Genomic DNA, 20,879 nt, shown 5'->3' on the forward strand with positions numbered 1-20,879 from the left:
CCATATTTCACGTAGTCACAACGCTTATGCTCGCAAAATTTGTGGTTCCCGGTCAGGGAGGCAAATATTACCTCGTCAGTTTAGTCCGTCGGAACATGGACACATCTTTGATAGATACAATGTCTGTCTTTATATAGCGTCTGTATCTTCACATTGCAATGCCCTCACTTATGCACGCATATTGTAATTCACACTGGCTATCTCTCTAACCCACTGAATGATGCGAATTCGGAAATTCCACGGTAAGGCAAATCCTCTTACAAAAGGGGACTCCTTTTCAGCAGTCGAGTTGCAGAGTCGGCGTCTACGGCACTTAGACGGCGATTTAGCCTTACCACATCGTGGACTAGGCAGATTTTTGGGACAACAGTGAACACTTATAGGCTAACAATATCGTTGAAGGGTCAGTTGAATTTGTGATTTTATGTGCACCTCTGGTTTGGACTGTAACTCAGTGGGGGACAACATTTTTAGCTGTCAGCACTTCAGTAGGTTCGTCAATTGTCAGACAGTCTTGTGATTACTATCAAGATTAGTGGTGCTATTGGTATAGAACATTCTGTGACAGTGAACTAACCACTTTAGGTAACTATGCGTGTTACCAGATTTATTTAGTCACTAACATTATATGGCGGCTCGAGCTACTTTAGATCTGATCAGGTACAGTGAGCAGATTTTTTACCAGTTTACCATTTAATACGTGTTTCGTATTGCACTCTAAACGCATTGTTCTGCAAAATTATTTGCATCAAGGACTTACGAACCAAACTAACGGCTGTTTAATATGATTTTATGTATCAGCGAAAGTTAATTTGAATTTTATCACAAAGGTGACACTGAGGCGTAACGCTTCGTAAGTAAGAGATGGTAGCGGGCAGATAGCTTCAGAGAATGAATGAGTCATGGTCATTCTACATTCCACATACTCCTCGTAAAAGAGTGTGACTGTAACATTAGTCAAATGTTTATTTGACACTACAGCAGTAAAGCCATAGACAAAGCACACAAAATCTTTCTTTCAAAAAGTTGGTGAATATACAATGGTATTGGTGACCTTACATTTTACAACAGTTACGAAACATAAAGTAGTGTATAAGTCCTACATAAGAGAAGAGCGTGTTTTAAGATTCTGTTTTCGGAACGTAGTAAAATTATGTGCTGCATTCCATATGGAAGCTTGCCATGCTTGATACACTCAAGACTTGTGCCTAAATCAGTCATACGATCTTTGTGTCACAGCAGAACACACTGCAAGACTCATTGGAAATTTTTTATCCTGGTGTAGTTCTGTTCTATTCTTCATTAGGAAATGGAATGAACGGTTGGGCAAGCATAGTCATAAACTCTAGTGACTTACTTGTGCCTCCATTGCAGCGGTTCCCTGGTCTCATTATTTTTCTTAGTTGTTGTCAGATGAATGGTCACAGTTCCCATTACAAATTCCTTAACTGACGTTTGCATTGGAAAATGACAACGAAGTTCCTTAAAACCGGTAATGTAATCCTTTTTTTTAAAAAGTGCTGTGACTATGGATTCACTATTGTAGTGTCCAATAAACATTTACTCAAGGTTATGGCATGAGAGATGCCCTCTGATCTAGGAGCTAGTGTCAAATTCTTACGCACTATGTAATTATCAGGTAGTTAAAACACATTTTGGAAATAAAATTGTAGTTATTGTGATTATTACGACTATCATTAATTATTGCTAGTTTGTTTATTAACTGAATGATGGTGTGAATGGATAGTAAGATATAAAATGAATATTGTTATTACTATTAAATGGGTATAGAATTATCGTGAGAACTGTGCTTTTACAGAGAAAGTGAGTTATACTCTGAGGGGATTTTGCAATGTACAACTAGACACTTTACGGGAGTGGGAAACCAAGAAACAATTTACGATGATTCTATTATTTAGAGAGGAAGCATTATTATATTTTTGGAGTTTCTAAATTTGTTCATTTAGTAAATTGTCCAATTGTGATTGGTCTAATGTGAAAGACTCGGCATTCCATGTTTTATTACTAATATCGGATTAGCTCTGATGTGTATCAGCCAATCAGAGGACAGTACGTTTTCGCATATTTTGTCGGCTGAAGAATTGCTTTGTGAAGTTAATGAGCGCACAGATAATCCATTTGGTAATCTTTTTGATAACGGATTCGGATAGTTATCATATATACGAGCGACTGTGACTGCGTGTAAGGGTTGAAATTGGAACTTAAGATTAGCAAAGGCTTGACAGTGTTTCTTGCATCGAACAGGAACACTATATCAAAGTTTTAATCAATCGATCTGTTACACACATACTGGAAACGTTTGTTACACCTGCTGGATTCGGGAAATGCTGTTGGTTCTACTACATCTTTTACAGTAGAGGAACTTCATTCGCTTTTAACAAAGAAAGCATGTGGACCGGGCTGCGGAACAGGAGTGAAAATTATTTCTGTAGGACGAGCACAGAATAAGCACGACGCTGCAGCACATACGGACTCCATACCAAACGGCAACGATACGAGCGAAAGGCAGTTTCAAATACAATAAATTTTATTAACGTACGGTTGCAAAGGCCAGTTTCGACGTTCCACTAACTGTAAAGATTGTTCACGCTGCAACCGATGGCAGGTGATAGTTCTGTTACATATTGTAGGAAGAAGAGCGACATCCGGATAACGTCCCACAAGTTGAGAAATACACCCAAATATCTTCCTAAACGATTTATTGAAGATAATCAAGTTCATTGTACATGAACACAAATCACTCATCGCGCCCGGCCAGCAACCCTAATCAAACCGCTTCATCTCACCACAATTTCCACAGATTATATTTCCGTCACTATATAACAAAAAACGACATCATCTTTACTTCACTGTTAGGTAAACGAGTACGCGATGGAAATTGACTAGCAGTACTTATACAGATGTTCATCTAAACTAACTGCGAGAAGAATACGAACTTCTCTGGGTTTAGCGAGGCTATGATACCCACACCAAAGAAGTCAGTTACGTTATTTGTTGGCCGATATCTACATTTCTAGCTATTAAAATTGTAATAGTAAGAATGACGATAGCCAATAATGAAATTTTACTTATCGTGCATATTGAAAAAAAAGGTTCAAATGTGTGTGAAATCTTATGGGACTTAACTGCTAAGGTCATCAGTCCCTAAGCTTACACATTACGTAACCTAAATTATCCTAAGGACGAACACACACACCCATGCCCGAGGGAGGACTCGAACCTCCGCCGGGACCAGCCGCACAGTGCATATTGAATATAACGGTAGACTTCTTCCTCTGTTGCGAATAGTATGCAGTCCGATTTTACCGACTATATCCTCAATAACATGCTAGACGAACTATTTTAATGCTCGTTGTACATCAGTTCCACGCAATTCCGAAGACGGCAAGAGCTGACAAGTGCGAGAATTATCGCACAATCAGCTTAATAGCTCATGCATCGAAGCTGCTTACAAGAATAATATACAGAAGAATGAGAAAGAAAATTGAGAATGCGCTAGGTGACGATCAGTTTGGCTTTAGGAAAAGTGAAGGCACGAGAGAGGCAATTCTGACGTTACGGCTAATAATGGAAGCAAGGCTAAAGAAAAATCAAGACACGTTCATAGGATTTGTCGACCTGGAAAAAGCGTTCGACAATATAAAATGGTGCAAGCTGTTCGAGATTCTGAAAAAACTAGGGATAAGATATAGGGATAGACGGGTCATATACAATACGCACAACAACCAAGAGGGAATAATAAGAGTGGACGATCAAGAACGAAGTGCTCGTATTAAGAAGGGTGTAAGACAAGGCTGTAGTCTTTCGCCCCTACTCTTCAATCTGTACATCGAGGAAGCAATGATGGAAATAGAAGAAAGGTTCAGGAGTGGAATTAAAATACAAGGTGAAAGGATATCAATGATACGATTCGCTGATGACATTGCTATCCTGAGTGAAAGTGAAGAAGAATTAAATGATCTGCTGAACGGAATGAACAGTCTAATGAGTACACAGTATGGTTTGAGAGTAAATCGGAGAAACACGAAGGTAATGAGAAGTAGTAGGCCAAGAGAAGTCTACTAATATCAAATACCGGCCTTAATTTGAGGAAGAAATTTCTGAGGATGTACGTCTGGAGTACAGCATTGTATGGTAGTGAAACCCAGACTGTGGGAAAACCGGAACAGAAGAGAATGGAAGCATTTGAGATGTGGTGCTATAGACGAATTTTGAAAATTAGGTGGACTGATAATGTAAGGAATGAGGAGGTTCTACGCAGAATCGGAGAGGAAAGGAATATGTGGAAAACACTGATAAGGAGAAGGGACAGGATGATAGGACATCTGCTAAGACATGAGGGAATGACTTGCATGGTACTAGAGGGGGCTGTAGAGGGCAAAAACTGTAGAGGAAGACAGAGATTGGAATACGTCAAGCAAGTAATTGAGGACGTGGGGTGCAAGTACTACTCAGAGATGAAGAGGTTAGCACAGGAAAGGAATTTGTGGCGGGCCGCATCAAACCAGTCAGTAGACTGACGGAAAAAAAAAAAAAAAAAAAAAAAAAAAAAAAAAAAAAAAAAAACCAGTTAAACAAGTGATCACAATATCCGCATATAAACTGAATCGTCAGAAGCTTTGACCACGTTATTGCAACGGAACACCGTCACAAAACGTAGACAAATTACAAATGCAGTTAAACCGTCTACATTTATATCTACACGGTTGCTTAACCAATATCAGTTGAAGGACAAGGGTTCTGTGCTGAGATTCAAATCAAGTCTGAGTTTAGTACCACATTTATTAATCTGCACACACACCTCATCAAAATAAAAGAGAAAACGTTTCCAATGAAATGAACGTACACTGATGTAACAAAGTCATGGGATACCTCCTAATATCGTGTCGCACTTCCTTTTTCCCCGCATAGTGCAGCAATGTCGCATGGACTCAAGTCGTTGGCAGTCCCCTGCAGAAATGTTGGGCTATGCTCCGTCTATAGCGGTCCATAATTGATGAAGTGTTTTTGTGTGCGACCTGACCTCTCGGTTACGTCCCATAAATGTTCGATGGGATTCATGTAGGGCGATATGGGTGGCCAAATTATTCGCTCAAAGTGTCCAGAATGTTCTGGAGAACAATTGCGAACATCAGTGGCCCGGTGGCATGGCGTATTTTCGTCCATAAAAATTCCTTGGTTGTTTCGGAATGTGAAGTCCATAAATGTCTGAAAACAGTCACCAGGTAGCTGAACACAAGCATTTACAATCCATTCCATGTAAACAGAACCAGAATAATAATGAAGCCATCACCGACTTGTTGACGACTTGTGTCCATAGCTTCGTTGGGTCTGCACTACACTCTAACCCTAACATCAGCTGGAATCAGGACTCGTCTGACCAGGCCACGGTTTCCCAGGCGTCTAGGGTCAAATCGATATGATCACAAGACTAGCAGTGCTGCAGGCGGTATGGTGCTCTTAGCAAAGGCACTCGCGTCGGTCGTCTGTTGCCATCCACCGCAGGAAGCACGAACTGCATGGAACGGGACCTTCCAATCCCTGTAGATCTAAAGGGCTTTTGAGTTACATAATTCCACACAGAATGTGCTAAGTCCTGCCAGTAAATAAAGAGTTAATCAAGAATATGGTTGCTACGTTATTTGCGTGGAAGACTTGTTGAGAAATTTCACGCTTTCCTAAGTTGTACAGCTCACAAATGAAAACAAGTCCAAGAGCCACAAAACAGTACAATTAATCAGGCAGGTAACGTAGCAAATCCCACTAATGGTGACGTGCTCAGAACATAGATAGCGCTAATGCGAAATGCGATACTTAGTGCAAGCTCAGCCAGCGAGAACCAGACCACGCCGAACGCCACTGGCTAAAGATTACCATAGTCGGCGTTAACAAGCTTGCATCCTACTCTGGGCAGGGCCAAAATCTTTCCTGCAGCAGCATATCTGGTCCTCGAAATTTTCCGCTTCTAAATCCATCTACCCCATTTTTAGAAAACCTACGTTTGGAAGGGATAACTCAATGTTGCTGCCAGCGTGGCACAGAAATATTGTTTTATTCAGGTCAATGCAGGGAAACCCTGCTGAAATTTCCCGTTCCTGTCATACAGAACGCGTGTTAACATGAATGAGGTTGGCATCGCTCCTAGCCATGTTCCACTCATTGCTGATGCACGGTGTCGGATTAGACACATTTCACTAGATAACAGTGTCTAGAGTATATATGGACAATGAAGCGACCAATAAAACTTTATACTAAGGGCGGGGTTTTGGACGGGGGTTTCCCGATCACTATCAAGATGTGGTAACCACTAAGCCAGCCTGCGACAGGGGCGTTGGCGTTGCACAACTGCACGGACTACCCTAGCACGTTTCTGTCATCAGTTCAAATACCCATCAACGCCTCAGCCCACTTGGTACTTCCCCTGAACTCTATCAGCGCTGCAGAAGCTCACCAACTACACTCATGCTCATAAATTAAAGATAACTGTAGATTGTGGTGCCACACAACGTGAGAATACACAAAACTGGCGCTCATAGCATAGGCACATAGGGAACACACACGACACAGATCTGTAAGTCCACGATATTGGTGATAAGTTGACAAAACGGTCCCGAAACATATGTGCTACAAAACGCCACTGTTTCCTGCGCATGTACCCCGACATCAGTATAGGATATGATCACCATGCACACAGGCTGCACAACGGGTTGGCATACTCTGGATCAGGTGGTCTAGCAGCTACTCGGGTATAGTCTCCCGTTCTTGCACCACTGCCCTTCGGAGTTCCTGAAATGTCCTAGGGGTTTGCAGACGTGCAGCAATACGTCGACCGAGAGCATCCCAAACGTGCTCGATGGGGTTTAGGTCTGGTGAACAGGCAGGCCACTACATTCGCCTGAAATCTTCTGTTTCAAGGTACTCCACCACGATGGCCGCTCGGTGGGGCCGTGCGTTATCATCCATCAAGAGGAAGATGGGACCTACCACACCCCTGAAAAGGCGGACATACTGGTGATAAATGACGTCCCAATACACTTGACCTGTTACAGTTCCTCTGTCAACGACATGCAGGGGTGTACGTGCACCCGTCATAATCCCACCTCACACCATCAAACCACGGCCTCCACACAGGTCCCTTTCAAGGACATCAAGGGGTTGGTATCTGGTTCCTGCTTCACGCCAGATGAAAAACCTGCGAGAATCACTATTCACACTATACCAGAACTCGTCCGTGAACTTAACCTGGGACCACTGTTCCTATGACCATGTACTGTGTTCCTAACACCAGGCTTTACAAGCTCTCCTGTGACCAGGGGACAGTGGAATGCACCTGGTAGTCTTCGGGTGAATAAACCATGTCTGTTCAGTCGTCTGTCTGTCTGGAGACAACTGTCCCACTGGCTGAGGTAAGGTCCCGAGCAAGGCTACCTGCAGTACTCCGTGACCGTCTGCGGGCACTGATGGTGAGATATCGGTCTTTTTGTGTTATGCACTTTTCACGTACCGTGCTGTAGCACCTGGACACGTTTCCTGTCTGCTGGAATCATTGCCATAATCTTGAGATCACACTTTGTGGCACAGGGAGGCCAGCATCCAGTGGACCTAGTATTCTACCACTCATAACGTCTTCAATATTTCTTTGAGGCATTGTCGGCAAACAGCCACCAGTTAGGGCGTCTGAAAACGTCTGCACACTTACTCGCTACACACTGGACTCGCATTCGGGAGGACGACGGTTCAATCCCGTCTCCAGCCATCCTGATTTAGGTTTTCCGTCATTTTCCTAAATCTTTTCAGGCAAACGGTTCCTTTGAAAGGGCACGGCCGATTTCCTTCCCAGTCCTTCCCTAGCCCGAGCTTGCGCTCAGTCTCTAATGACCTCGTTGTCGACGGGACGTTAAACACTAACCACAACCAACTTACTCGCTACGCCGTACTCTGACACGAACCAACACATCTCTGCGTATGTGGACTGCTGACAGCGCCACAGTGCAACGACCGCAGGTCAAATGCACCGCATGGTCATATCCCGAGGTGATTTAAATCCGCAAAGCGCCCACCAGAGCGTTGTTTCACCTTGTAACAGCATTATCCTTAATTTATTAACATGAGTGTATCTTAGGATAGCGACTCAGCATCGAAAGAAACGGAGGATCCTGCCTGAAACATAGGCATAGTTACTTTTATCAAATCAATCTTTACGGTTAGACAGACGTTTTCACACCTAAAATATCTACAGCGTGTGTTTGCAGATTGAAGTGACAAATGAACATTTTTACCAACATCAGGATTCGAGCGCAGGTCCGCTGCTCACCAGGCAGCTGATCCAACAGCTACGCCATCATAGCACAGTGGCTCTGCGCAGCTGCACGGACCACATTGTTAGCAAGCATCACTCCTCACTCTGGACAGTAAGGCAACGAGTTTTCTCACAGCGTCCAAGCAGAATCACGATGGCCTGTTCTTAGCTCTGTGAACTGGGAGGTGAATTCTTCACGCTCAGTGAAACACTAGGGAGATGCCATGGCTTACGTGCAGACTCATTTCGAAGGAGAAAACAGTATTTGCCAACAAAGTACGCAGCCACTGGGCTTATTACAACTAACTTCCACAAACTTCAGTGCCCTGGGGAACTTCGTCCCTTCTCCAGTGCCTTTCTGACTGAACTTCCGTGGTCAAGCCAGGCCACCGAACGACAACCTACACCGGTTCGTTTATTACAATAAAAAGTGAATCCTTCCTCGTTACTCATACGTAGCCCATAAATAAGCACAAAAATGATCAAATATTGAAGAACGATATGTAACCGTCCTGTCAATATATACATCATCGTAAGAAGAATAAATTTGTAGTTGATTGTGGTGAGGGAATATGCGGGGAGCGAGATTACACAGAATTGCCACTTCTGATAGTAATAACCGTTATAATCTGGCTGGGCGTAAAGCTGAACATAGCTTTGATTATAGAAATGTTTAATCAGTTAACGCTGCTTCAGTCCTATGTCAGCGTTCATGAATCACAGTAGTTGGCAAAAGGTATCTTGCCAGCCCGTTTGTCACAGTTATTAGGCGTGCTTGCAATCAGTGAGAGATCTTGAGAATGGGCTAGTCACGGCAACAGTCGAACACCCTCCGTATTGAGGTATTTCAGGAGAACAGAGGCAGCATCCAATCCTCCGTCTGTTTTGGTGCGAAATAGCATCACGAAGACCTCACCCATAGTGATCGACTTGTGTGCCAAATCACACTTCATAGCTTCACACTAGGTGCTGAGCCCGTGTGAAGATGAAAAATACAATCTGGAAGCGTACGTTCTTGAAGCGTACGTAAGTGGTTTGGGCCATTCTAATGCACTACGCAAAACCGGGAATTGTCTGAAAATACGATGCAATTCCACTCCCGTGTCCAGTGCTGTCGTTAGAAGCACCAATGTTAACGCTTTGTCCCTATTGCCGCGTCAAGGGAAATCTCCGCAGTAGTCGCCGTGCTGTACATGACATCGCACTGTCCGCGTATCTTGCTACAAACAGTTCCATTTCCTAGCCCACTATAAGTGGCGTACGGTCCTAAACTACGAAAAAAACAATATGTCTGTCCTTTCAGGCGTTAGTATCAAGTCGCCATTCCCAGCTTGCATGGCACTCCTGAACTCATCATTCCACATCCGTATTATAGTCGTGGGATCATACACCAAGCGATCATCAACCTAAGGCAACGACAAGAGAAGTCTCAAGGTGCATCGATTCTTCTATTGTCAAATTCCGATACTTGTTCGTAGACGTATTTCCTTCTTGCACGTGGCACAACAAGCTCTCATCACTGGCAACAAACGTACAAATTAGATTTCTAAATGACTCTTCCACTGTCCAATCTTTCCTTACATGCATAACGAGGAATACGTAACTTCTACATAATTCGTTCAATTGCACACTAGCGTCGATCATATGACTATTCGACCGTGTAGCACACTCCATACTTATTTGACATTTGTCGCGTATTGAATTCATAGTGTTGTAATTTTAGTGAAGCATCATATCTAATACATGAACAGAAACCAATGACAGTGTAACATGTGTACGTATTATGGGGTATCCTTGCCATCGTTCTGGTTGTAACAAGAAACGTTATTCATTCGACCATGTCGCATGTTTCCATTGACCCACGATCCAATGTCGACGATCCCAAGCCCACAGCAACCGAAATCGACATTGTCGTTGTGTCAGCATGGGTATTCTGTGCAGCCCCTTGATCAACAATTTGAGCTTAATGGTTTGCACTGAAACACTTTGTAGCAGATCGCCGCCTTTCGTGCTTTACTGAGTGGGAAGCCAGCGACCTCCGTGTTCGGCGATGGATGCGGATAACGAATATCTTGTCTACGCGTGGGTTCGCTGTCCTTCAATCACTTTCCAAAGACACTCGCGGCAGTAGCACATAAACAGCAGACCATTCTCGCCGTTTCGGAGATGATCCTTTTCGAGTGTCAGGCACTTCGTCAAAGTCGTGTTTCGGTAGCTCAGATGGTAGAGCACTTGCCCGCGAAAGGCAAAGGTCCCGAGTTCGAGTCTCGGTCGGGCACACAGTTTTAATCTGCCAGGAAGTTTCATATTAGCGCACACTCCGCTGCAGAGTGAAAATCTCATTCTCGAAATATCCCTCAGGCTGTGGCTAAGCCATCTCTCCGCTATATCCTTTCTTTCAGGAGTGCTAGCTCTGCAAGGTTCGCACAAGAGCTTCTGTAAAGTTTGGAAGGTAGGAAACGAGATACTGGCAGAAGTAAAGCTGTGAGTACCGGGCGTGAGTCGTGCTTCGGTAGCTCAGATGGTAGAGCACTTGCCCGCGAAAGGCAAAGGTCCCGAGTTCGAGTCTCGGTCGGGCACAAAGTTTTAATCTGCCAGGAAGTTTCATATCAGCGCACACTCCGCTGCAGAGTGAAAATCTCATTCTGGAAACATACCCCAGGCTGTGGCTAAGCCATCTCTCCGCTATATCCTTTCTTTCAGGAGTGCTAGTTCTGCAAGGTTCGCACAAGAGCTTCTGTAAAGTTTGGAAGGTAGGAAACAAGATACTGGCAGATGTAAAGCTGTGAGTACCGAGCGTGAGTCGTGCTTCGGTAGCTCAGATGGTAGAGCACTTGCTCGCGAAAGGCAAAGGTCCCGAGTTCGAGTCTCGGTCGGGCACACGGTTTTAATCTGCCAGGAAGTTTCGTCAAAGTTGTTTGTTAGTAGAATTCCCTAGTTTTCCTATTAGAGTCCCCACCGTCGCTAGAATGACTCACTAATAGTTTCTACCCCGCTTATATACTTTACTTACCGTGGTCGCAGGGTCCCCTTCTTCTTCTTCTTCTTCTTCTTCTTCTTCTTCTTTTGCTGTTGGCTTGTCCCGCGGTTTCGCTGAGTCGGCACGGTTAGGACGGTTTTGGCAAGGTTAATTATAAGGAGTGGCCAGATGCCCTTCCTGCCAACTTTCTTAGCTGGGCGGGCTAATCTAAATAATTGACACTGCATGAAAAACATTTGCCTGTCTTTAATTATTACGCAAGGATGCGGTGTGGAGTGCGCCCTGTATCAGTGGTAGCTGATCAAAAAAAAGTTATAAACCCAATCTTTGAAAAATACGTAAAAATCAGGCAACCGGTTGCACAGGTTTTGTATATACCTTGACCGGGTTTCGTCACCTCAAGGGTGACTTCATTAGAAGGTAAGGTAATTATATGAAGAACATATCGTCAAAGATGTACAGTGATTTAAGAGCTGAGTTGTTCAAGTCATACATTAAAATATAAAACATAATGTTCATCAAAAGGTCAAACACTAAAACATGAGTAACATCGGTGTGGTGTTCTTAAGTCACTGTACATCTTTCACGATATGTTCTTCATGTCATTACCTTTCATTCTGATGAGGTCACCCTTAGATGTGACGAAACTTTGTCAAGGTATATACACTCCTGGAAATTGAAATAAGAACACCGTGAATTCATTGTCCCAGGAAGGGGAAACTTTATTGACACATTCCTGGGGTCAGATACATCACATGATCACACTGACAGAACCACAGGCACATAGACACAGGCAATAGAGCATGCACAATGTCGGCACTAGTGCAGTGTATATCCACATTTCGCAGCAATGCAGGCTGCTATTCTTCCATGGAGACGATCGTAGAGATGCTGGATGTAGTCCTGTGGAACGGCTTACCATGCCATTTCCACCTGGCGCCTCAGGTGGACCAGCGTTCTTACTGGACGTGCAGACCGCGTGAGGCGACGCTTCATACAGTCCCAAACATGCTCAATGGGGGACAGATCCGGAGATCTTGCTGGCCAGGGTAGTTGACTTACACCTTCTAGAGCACGTTGGGTGGCATGGGATACATGCGGACGTGCATTGTCCTGTTGGAACAGCAAGCTCCCTTGCGGTCTAGGAATGGTAGAACGATGGGTTCGATGACGGTTTGGATGTACCGTGCACTATTCAGTGTCCCCTCGACGATCACCAGAGGTGTACGGCCAGTGTAGGAGATCGCTCCCCACACCATGATGCCGGGTGTTGGCCCTGTGTGCCTCGGTCGTGTGCAGTCCTGATTGTAGCGCTCACCTACACGGCGCCAAACACGCATACGACCATCATTGGCAACAAGGCAGAAGCGACTATCATCGCTGAAGACGACACGTCTCCATTCGTCCCTCCATTCACGCCTGTCGCGACACCACTGGAGGCGGGCTGCACGATGTTGGGGCGTGAGCGGAAGACGGCCGAACGGTGTGCGGGACCGTAGCCCAGCTTCATGGAGACGGTTGCGAATGGTCCTCGCCGATACCCCAGGAGCAACAGTGTCCCTAATTTGCTGGGAAGTGGCGGTGCGGTCCCCTATGGCACTGCGTAGGATCCTACGGTCTTGGCGTGCATCCGTGCGTCGCTGCTGTCCGGTCCCAGGTCGACGGGCACGTGCACCTTCCGCCGACCACTGGCGACAACATCGATGTACTGTGGAGTCCTCACGCCCCACGTGTTGAGTAATTCGGCGGTACGTCCACCCGGCCTCCCGCATGCCCACTATACGCCCTCGCTCAAAGTCCGTCAACTGCACATACGGTTCACGTCCACGCTGTCGCGGCATGCTACCAGTGTTAAAGACTGCGATGGAGCTCCGTATGCCACGGTAAACTGGCTGACACTGACGGCGGCGGTGCACAAATGCTGCGCAGCTAGCGCCATTCGACGGCCAACACCGCGGTTCCTGGTGTGTCCGCTATGCCATGCGTGTGATCATTGCTTGTACAGCCCTCTCGCAGTGTCCGGAGCAAGTATGGTGGGTCTGACATACCGGTGTCAATGTGTTCTCTTTTCCATTTCCAGGAGTGTAGAAAACCTGTGTAACCGGTTGGCGGATTTTTACATATTTTTCAAATTTGCGTGTACGGTTGCTGCAAACGTCAGCCATGTTCAAAGTTGTAAACCCTATCTCTTAATCTCGGAAGGGGATAGATATTCAGAGATACCATACTCGATTCCCCACCCGACTCCGAGCGTGGATGGTGGATGGGGGGGGGGGGGGGGGGACGGCAACTTTACATTCTGAACAAGAACCTCCATCTTTTATTGGCCAAATCTACATACGTTTTGTCTGAAACATTTTCTTCAGTCCACGGCAGATGGCGCTGAAATCGGAGGAGTAGAAATGGGTACACAATCGTAATTTACATAATGCTACTCAGTGTTCCTTGAGTATCCATTGACACTTAGAACCCCATCTCTATATTGCGAGGTGGGACACGCTAGTATTAGAAACTCCATTCGCAACGTTGTTTCCCTTCAACATATCGAATAGGGATTACTCGACGCGCCACTGTGGCCATGGATCGAGACGAACGCTACTCTACTTTTTCAATTAGAGTAAGTGTTCAAACGTAGTATTGCCAATTTCAGAACACTCAGTGATTCGCTTTTCAAATGACCGTACATAAGACAGCAGAATAACTGCGGGAATGTCAGCAGAAACATTTCTGTGTGGTCAATCATGTCTTCACGGCCTGTTGGCGCTTGATGGTACACTTTATCTATTTAGTATACCCACAGAAAGAAATCCGGTGACGTCAAATCCAGCGGCCTAGCGAGACAGTTAATAGAGCCACCTCTGCCGATTCATCGAGTAGTGTAAACATGGTCTTCTACATCCCGTGATTCTGTTGCGTAATGCGCTGGGCAACCGTCATGCTGAAACCACATAAATTGTCGAAGTCCAGGGCAACATCCTGCAGTAGTACAGGTAATTCCTGTTCCAAAAACACGTTCGATATTTGCGTCCATTCAATGTGCCATAGATAAAATTCGGAACAATGAGTTTGTTCCCCATGATGCCACATCATATTTTAATCGGCCGACAAGGTTGAGTATCTCAACAAAGAACGTGCGGGTCGTTTGCATTCGGTGACATGCCCATTCAAAAAACACTACCTGGTTATGAAAATCGGTACCACGAAGTTCTTCACGCAGCGACACGTGGTAAGGATGATACTTCTGACGATTCAGTATTCTGATAATACTATCTACGAATCGCGGCGTAATTGCCGGACAGTTATCCATGGGTTGTGGTGCATTGCCTCTAGTATTTCAGTAGCTTCTTCTGTAACATGTCTGCTTCGTTTGCTTTCGCCGGCCTAGACGCTACCAAAGGCTTCACAACATTGTGAAAGAACGAACGGGAGTGAACTATCTCTGGAAAATACTCGGCATACAAGGCAACAGCAGCCTCAACATCTCTCCTACATTCTCCGTCAGTCAGGATGATTTAAATTTTTTCTTCTGTGGTTGCAGCATTTATCGTCCACTTGCACGTCTGTTCTCCAAGTGATAGGTAGGTTTGCACGCATTAAACACAGCGCAAGTATTGTAATGCTGAGAAGCCGCTATCTGTTCTACTTCTGCATAATGCGTGAGCTCCGGTCATAGTGTACTGCCTGTTATGTTGCGCCGTAGTTCGCTACGCAGCCCCGCTGTTCGATGCGTCGGAGGAATACAACGTTGCGAATGGGGTTTCCAATTAGAAGTTGTGAAATATTGGCCTGTCCTACCCTCGCAGGATGGAGGAAGGGGTAACATGTGCCGTTGGATATTCAAGGGATATTGTGTACCCAATTTTGATCCTCCGATTACAATGCCATCTGTGGTGAAACAACGAAAATGCTTCACACAAAATCTATCGATATTCCGTTGTAGAATCGTAATCTGCAGTAAAAATAATGGTGTTTCCCACTGCAGTTTTCAAAGTTACCCCTCGCCACCCACGCACGTTGGTAGATCGAGTGTGGAATCTCTGGATGTTCCCCTCCGAGACTAACAAACTGAACTGTAACATCTTTTAGATCATATGTGTAATTTCGAGATGTTTCTATGTCTTCAGTTAGAATGTACATCTCGTGTATGAAAGTTTAAGATATATCAACTTCTAAAATCTTACTTCTTAGTTTGCTACTAAATTTGTGGTTTATGGGACAGGAATAATCAAAGCATTGGTTAACTACACATACACATAACACCCACATGCAGTTTATTAGGTTCAGACAGAGAAGATGAAACACGTGCGTTTTAAATATGAGTGAAATTACGTTACTGACAGTAGTCCGAAACACAGTTGTTATAATGGCAATGGCATGTGAACGTTAAGTTTCATCATTTCGCTTATGAGGTTTGTCTTGTCCTGAACTTTCTGAGTGCGAGAATGTAAATTTCAGTTCGCTGCGAGAATGTTAACTGTTAATAACCTTAAACCAATCCAAAAACTTCATGCATCTACGTAACAAAAAAATTGAATCTGATGCAACACTATTGATTTGAAATTGGCCCCTGTAATAAAATAAAACTTGATAAATTTCAAAATAGCGGTCCTGTGCTTAATGAATGATGGCCCTGAAATAATAAAATGTCTTACCTTTATCTTCTCAATGGTAACGCCCTTCGCACTGTTCTCTGTTAGTACTGCAAGTTGTATAGTTAGCAAACAGCTATTGTGCCTGGCTGATCCTTAGCACACATTTTTATTAAACCAAATATGACTGAGACAATAACCTCTTGACAAAAACAGATAATTAAAATTAAAATGGACCTGGGAACTGGTATTGACTTGTGGTAAGTAACTTTAAAACTTGTAGTTTGACACTTTGAAAATTAATAATGCTCAGAGTTCACCCACTCAAACTTATTATACATGAAAAACCAGCTTTGCAAAATCATTCTATGTGAATGCTATACATTGTTTCAACCATCATCTATAAGTACGCAGATTGGATTAGTAACAAAACAAGTTTTTTACTTTAATAATTTCTGACTTTTGTTAAAATTTCTTTTACTGTTAGCAAACATCATAGTATCTTAAACATAAAAAACTCATTACTGTCCGTAGCGAGTAAGTATACATCCAGCACACATCAAATACAAAACGTCTTTAAACTTGAGCGTCCTCCATAGTTCTCTCTATTTATAGTTACTCTAACACATTACCCACAACATCTTCAATCAAGGATCACTGTTGAGCTGCGGAGCTACTACACACCAGACACAACCTTTGACCATATCTGGTTCAATATATTATTTTCTCAGGAAACTTGAATTAATTTACCCTGTGTATCTCTCTTTCAAAGAAAATAAAAGAACAAAAGCAATCCACCAGGACTACAGGTTTCTAGCAAAGAGATGCTGATCCCTCAATCTTAACAGGCAGAATGAATATGTAAAATTGCCGTTCAAATGTACAAACTAAGATCGAAACATGAATTAAAACATATTTAATTTACACACTGTGTATAAGAGGAAGATTATGGAAGCTACAACACAGTAAGCTCTTTAATTAGAAAATGAGCAAGTGGTGGTAACGAACAAATGTGCGTACCGAACAAATAGGAATTTAAGGATAAGCGCATTGAAATTTATCGCAATGGAAACAAGATGTGAGAGCTGAAAGCTCTCAGTCATGAACACTAACACCTGTTGACAATGAATGAAGCAAGTACTGAACAATGGAAGCTGCGGAATTAAAAGGTTTGAAAAAATCAGTGGCAAAATCACAGTGGTCTCATATAATGCACAGGCACTCTCGATTGGAAAACGGAAAAGCTGATTGAACTGAATCGTTACCCACTGAACACACCACCACTTGTTAATGTGGTAGATGAAGTAAACAATAACAACTAAATTTCTAAGTATTCAGCACTCGGGAAATTAAAATAAAACACGTCTCACAAACTAATAGATTATAAAGTTATTAAAGAAAAGCGTTAGGGCTTTAGTCAGACAGAAAACACACGGAAATTTAACCACTAACAGGAATATCGAGGAGAAGCTCTTACGAGCAGCCTATCTTAGCAAACTCTCAGAGAATAGTGAAGAGCTCCCCTAAGGATATGAAGGTTGATCTCTCCAACTAAAGAGACCACAGTCGATGCCTGGTGTATTGTGGCAACGTAAGAAATGGTTCGACTGAGGCAAAACAAACCTCTTTGTTTCCCAACAAGCGTTTACTAACGTTGTCCCTCTGTCACAGTAACATACCACTCTAACTCTCTCAGTTATGCACACAGAATTCGTACCTGCATACGTATATCCATTCGTTTTATTACTCCAGGGGGAAAGGAAAGGACAGTCACAGTATAACAGAGACATTGTGAACATGAGTATGGAAGTCTGAGATGTAGCAAAACTTAGTGGACCATGCACAAGTGCATCCGAATCGGACAATTTGCAGAAAAATCTAGCAGAAAATGTGAAAAATACTTAAACTGTGATTAGAATGAAAGCAGTCAGCTACTCATTCTTTTTATACCGGAGGAAATTCACTAACTGCACCTTAATTGAGGTGCCAACAAATTCACATGAGGTTACTTTAAACAAAAGCTGCTTAACAGGCTCACACATAGTCCCATCGCTACAAAATTATGTTTTGTATGAAATCAGTTATGATACTACCGTTTCGCTTGAGAATACCGAGAAGCACTCAATGCTGCACCTATTAGTGAGAATGCACCTTAACGTTATTTATCATTGTGCATTTCGTAAATGAAATATGTAACATTTAACAGTATACAAGATCTGGAGACAAATAATAACACGACCACATCTGACTTCCCTGTGTTCAGAAAATATGCTGTAAATTATTTCACTAAACCCTTTACAGCAGCTCTGGCATAACGTTGTAACTTAGTGAACGTATCAAAGGCGTAGCAGATGAAACGCATTAAAACGTGTGAGTTAGCAGGGTGGATGTTTGCAGACACAAGTCTATCATCAGAGCTCAAGAGTACCGAACAGGTTAAGTGGTTCACGATATCTTAAGTCTCTCAATGAAATATGGCAGAAGACATAGACGACATTCCGGCAGAATTTCTAGAATCATTATGGGAAGCGGCAACCAAACGGATACTCAAGTTGGTTTGCAGAAACTACGAGTATGGAGCCATAACATCAAACTTTCGAAAATAATAGCGTCATCCACACAATCACGAAGAGTGTAAGAGCTATTGCACAGTAAACTTAAAGACTACTGCGTATAACTGACAAGAATAATAAGACTGGAGCAGATAATCGAGGATTTATTAAATGACGATCAGGTTCGCTTTAGGAAAGATAAAGGCACAGCAGAGGCAGATGTGACGCAGTGTTTGATAACTGAGAACAGACTTCAGAAAAATCGAAATACTTTCATAGGAAATGCCGACCTAGAAATATATGCAATATCGAAATCCTCATGAAAATAGGCGTAATATCTGTCCCAATAGACGAGTAATATATTCACAAGAAGGAAGTGGGGAAAATACGCTGACGTAAAAAAATCAAGCATCAAGAAATAATTAATGTAAAGTAACGAAATTTTGGGAATATATTTTTATAGACAACATATTTAAGTGATTAACATTGTAAGATAGCAGGTTTCTGTAGGCACGAGAGACGCAAATGCAAGTACGGATAGGTGGCACATTAATAACCAGCGTAAACGCCAGAACATTGAATGCAAGAATGCAAACGTACTTGCACTGTGCTGTGCACATGTCGGGTATCGGTTTGTGAAATAAAGTTGGACGAATGTTGCACTCGGTCAGTCAATACAGGGATGGTTAATGCTGTTTGCGGATGACGCTTGAGTTGTACGATGATGCCCCATATTTGCTCCATTGGGGACAGATCTGTTGATGGGGCAGACCAAGCCAACTTGTCAACACATCAACACACTGCAGAGGACATTGGGTTATAATAGCGGCAAGTCTGCGGGTCTTATCCGGTTGGAAAACACTCCCTTAGAAGGCTGTTTATGAATGGCAGCACGACAAGTCGAATCACCAGACTGAAGGACAAATGTGCAGAGTGCTCCTGCAGTCACAAGAAATCGTACCTCACGCCATAACTCCAAGTGTTGGTCCAGTGTGTCTACCACTCAGACCGGTTGGTCGCAGGCCTTCAACTATCTTCATTCTAACGGCCATACTGTCACGAGGTGGAACCAGCTTTCATCAGAACACACATCTCCGTCCTGCCTTCCAATGAGCTCTCACTGGACACCACTGAAGTCGCGAATGGCGGAGGTTTGGTGTCAGTGGCGCGCATGCTACAGGGCGTGTCGCCTGGAGATGTCTTTTAAGTAAGCTATTTGTTGTGTCACTGTGGCGCCAACTGCTGCTCAGATTGCTCTTGCAGATGTAGTACGATGCGCCAGAGACTTTCGCCACACACAATAGTCTGCCCTCTCGAATGTGTCACGTGGCCGTACGTTCTCGTGACCGCTCTGCCAGCAGTCGTATACAATGGCTACGTTCGTGCCAAGTCGTTCTGCAACATCGCAGAAGTATCATTTAGCTTCTCGTAGCCCTGTTACACGACCAATGAGGTGCTGTTAACAGCGTCTTTGAAGCCTTAAAGGCATTCTTGATTAACATCAACTCACCACATCCAGTCTCAAGGGAACTAACGCGCACCACCCTTACAGCGAGTATTTCAAGCAAACTTTATTCGCTTCCTCATAGTGGCGTTAGTAGCTCCTCGTTGATGCGACTGGAGTGAAATCTGAACAGATATCACCTTTCAGATGTAGAAGGAAGCCTACCAAGCTCCGTTTACGTCGCACAACTCCTTCTTGGCACTGCAGTTTCTTTTTCCTTCATTGTAAAGATGGGGAACGAAGAATGGAGCTTTCTGGTTACAAAGACATAGGTGTAGTCTTTCCCTCATGCTGTTCTATCTCTACGTCTACACGATGGAAAGAATAGAACTGAAATTCAGGGTTAAAGTTTACCAGTGATAAGATTCGCTGATGACTTTGCGTCCTTAGTGAATATGGGGAAGAACTGCTTTACCCATTGAATGGAATGAAGAGTACAATGAGTAAACCGAAGAAAAACGAAAGTACTGAGAAGTGGCAGGAATGAGATTAGCCACAAACTGACCGGTACTGGGAACTTCGATGTAGACGAAGTGATGGAATTCTGGAAACTTGGAAGGAAAACATCACATTAAGAAAACACTGCCCGAAAAAGGTTAGTACACATGCAAACACGACGTTTTTGAACCATTGACGCCTTATGCACATGGGAATTGTTGTCTTTTTTTTTTAAATAATAGTTTCAACGACGTCCGCCAACAGATAGCCTAGTGGCGTAGCTACCGGAACGCCATACGTGTCTAGCCTTTAACAGAGAATGCTGGCAGCTAGGAGGTTAAATGTGGTGCAAACGGGTTAAGCAAGCGCGCAACCATGCCACGGACACGCACTCATGCTTCCCAGAGCCAAGTGAGTAGGCCTGCAAGAGTTCAAATTGTGGTCTTCGGAGTGGCGGAATGGCCCTTTCGCTGAATTGCCGCACCAGTTGCATGTG

This window comes from Schistocerca gregaria, chromosome 7 (assembly GCF_023897955.1).
Source record: "Schistocerca gregaria isolate iqSchGreg1 chromosome 7, iqSchGreg1.2, whole genome shotgun sequence".
Taxonomy (NCBI): domain Eukaryota; kingdom Metazoa; phylum Arthropoda; class Insecta; order Orthoptera; family Acrididae; genus Schistocerca; species Schistocerca gregaria.